The sequence below is a fragment of the Priapulus caudatus genome, unplaced genomic scaffold (genome assembly GCF_000485595.1).
Source record: "Priapulus caudatus unplaced genomic scaffold, Priapulus_caudatus-5.0.1 Scaffold564, whole genome shotgun sequence".
Lineage (NCBI taxonomy): Eukaryota > Metazoa > Priapulida > Priapulimorpha > Priapulimorphida > Priapulidae > Priapulus > Priapulus caudatus.
Window position 1 is genome coordinate 189,502 of NW_014577625.1, and position 2,987 is coordinate 192,488.

General features: G+C 41.9%; 1 long non-coding RNA gene across 1 annotated transcript in view; it reads right to left on the reverse strand.

The window, feature by feature from the left end:
- The window catches only part of LOC106811695, a 5,332-nt gene extending 4,625 nt beyond the window's left edge, over nt 1–707 (reverse strand). The window contains exon 1 of the long non-coding RNA XR_001394191.1: nt 600–707. This is a non-coding gene — a long non-coding RNA (uncharacterized LOC106811695). The remainder of the gene's footprint in view (nt 1–599) is intronic.
- Between the last annotated feature and the right edge of the window lie 2,280 nt (nt 708–2,987).

Sequence of the window (2,987 nt, forward strand, 5' to 3'; positions counted from 1 at the left end):
TGCTCTAGAACATGATGTATAGCTTAATTAGCAGTTTGGCGGCCATTTTGGAAAAGGGGAGATAACTCACATGAAGCTGCCACCCCCACAATGCTATCACACGTTTTCTAACTTTAGGGGTGTATACCTTACCAAAAATCACTATAAGCATTCTCCCCCTGATTTGATACCGGTGACTAAAATTTTGGACCGGGGCTGATGGACTAGTAGTACCTTTCGCGTTTAATGTGTGTTGGTCATCGAAAATATAAATTGTAGTTTTACGGTTTATACATGCTCTTGAAATAAGTTTAGTGTTTTTGTTGATCGTTCGTCGACAGAGTGCAGTATCATATACAACCAATTTTACATTCATCCTAGAAATTTCAATAGCTCGATGTGTTTATCTTTATTACTAGCTTGAAACTTTATATTTTGTAAGAACATGGAAATGAACCATATAGATAGTGTCTACTTTTTACGTAAAAAACATTTCGACAGAAACGTCTTCGTGAATTGAGTTGAACGTCACGTGAACTTCGTGACCATTATCCTCATTTCACAAAGCTAGTAGCCGTTAGCAGAGCCCGCCAATTTGGAACATATTCGTGCAAACTCACGGTTCCGATGATGAATCCCGCAGTTGGGCTATAGAAATTGCAGTAATCGACTGAAGCCATTAGTGGCGCACCGATGACGAAAAAAAGGGTCCAGAATGCTTGCTCGCCGAATTCCTACGGAAATATAAAACAGCACAGCGTCAACGCCTATGTAATCTAGTCTACAGTAGATGAGAATCGCGACTAATTTCAATGGTTCCACATTAGAACGCTGGATTTGGCTTTTAAAGCGTTCAATTTGTGGGTTGGGGTGGTAGGTAGAAACTGCAAATCTAATAAAGATTTGGTAAACACACCCATCATGTTCTGCGAATGGCTATATCGAGCGCAAAAGACATACATAGGCCTACTATTTGTTTAGAAATATCATGGTACAAATTTGACATGCGCGACTCTATTGCTCATGGATGATGCGGCACACCACGTCTCTTACATATTGCCCCTGTAGTAAACACCGGACTTCCGCAGACAATTAGAATTAAATACACGTCAAATGATATACCTGCATAGATTATTATGGCTAACCTGGTTACATGGCATGCTTGTACATAAGTAGCAACACCGCCTTTTGATACGCACTCATATCATCAGATGAACTATATAATCGTGGACGCGAATTAAGAGCTAAGCAAATAAAACTCAAGTAGAGAAAACTGTGCGAAAACTCAAAAAAGGTAAACGCAAGAAATAACACAGAATGAAGTTTACTTTTATAAAGTTATGTGATTATGTTATTGTTATGTTATGTTTATGTTACTTAGATAAAGTTTATCTGCTTAAAGACTATACTAAACAAACTAAGTAACAATTATCCCCGTCTCTACCACGAGCGCGATTCTCAAACAAAAACTCGTGAGCGGGAACCGCGCACTCCTATTTAAGCTGCAATGCAAGCCAGCTACGAAAGTCCGCTCTACGTCACCAATGTCATGGAGACCATCAATTTACTTGCGAAATGTGGCGCAGAAATGCACCCCATCATACTTTCCATCGGGTGCGAAATTACGTGGAAATAGCAAGTCACCGAAGTTGTATCGTCCTATTTGAACCTACGCTCCTATCATAGCTCTGACTTGGTATCAGAACCAGATGTTTTGGCGTCAAGAATTGCATTGCAACTGGATAGATACATTTATTAGGCTTTGTTCAGAGGTTTGTGGGAGCCAACTCCTATTATTCATGAATCAAAAACGGAAAAAAATTCTCATTGCGCATTCGCGAGCAACATTTACTTTTAGTGATCATTAGCACTAAATAACTTGATTTAAGTGATGAATCTATTAGCATTTACAATTATAGACATTCGCAAAGAAACTAATGCCGCCACCACTAGAGAATAGTAATTAGTGGCACCATGCCCGATATTTCGCCATTCCAATGTCGTTAGTACAGCACGGACTATCTGGATGCAACCGTGTTAGTTTGCAACCTTGTAGAAAAATATTCCAGCGGGTTATACCGATGAAGAAGGATGTTAAAACCAGTGGCGTAGCCAGGATTTTTTAACAAGGGGGCCAAAACAGCGAACTGCGCAAAATAGTAGATGACTTAATATTTTAATGGTTCCTCCGCCTCCCTCTCCACATCCTACGTTCCCCCACCTCTCAGCTCTGCAATCTTTGTTTTGGGCGCCATGCAAAAAAGCGACATTTTTGTTCGTTGTTCTCTGCTCCCAAGATATGTATAACTGTTCAGTGGCGGATCCCGGATTCCAAGGAGGGGGTGAAAAACAGGCGGGGGTATGGGGGTCCTCCCCCACCGAAAATTTTGAAAATGTAGATAGCAGGAGATGGTATTTAAGGCACTTTTGAGTACATATAGAGCCTTCATTCTGACCACGACAATTCTTTTTTTAGTAGAACAATTCTTGCGCTTGCAGCGCGGCACTGATTGCTGTACAGGGGTGAGGGGGGGGACCACCGCTGGGATAAGGGCGCCAGCAACTCTTTCTTGGAATTATCAGATCCAGTTCCTCTGACTGCAAGTAGTTGCTAACAATTTTACACCTGCTTAGGATTGGACGCAGCGCTTCCATGTTGAGGACGAAGTGAAACGTTAACAGATTTTTCAGCAGCCCTTGTGCATCTGCTACTACCTTAGAACGGGTAGCTTTCCTGGCTATATTTCCTCTAGGGCCTCAAGGATCGCGTTCAGATTGACAGAAATCGAGTCAACCGCTTCAGCGCGACATGTCCATCTGGTTTCTGACAAGCTTTTTAGGGCCCACAAAGTGGATATCCAAGACACTTCAGACACTTCCTGGAGGCCCAATCGGCACGGTTTCATCCCTAAAAGCAAGGAGCCCATTCAGAAAGGTACTTTACATAACAGCAGAGGCTAAACCCGCAAGCGCAATTTTTTTGAAGACACTTTAAAGAGTACATGTGG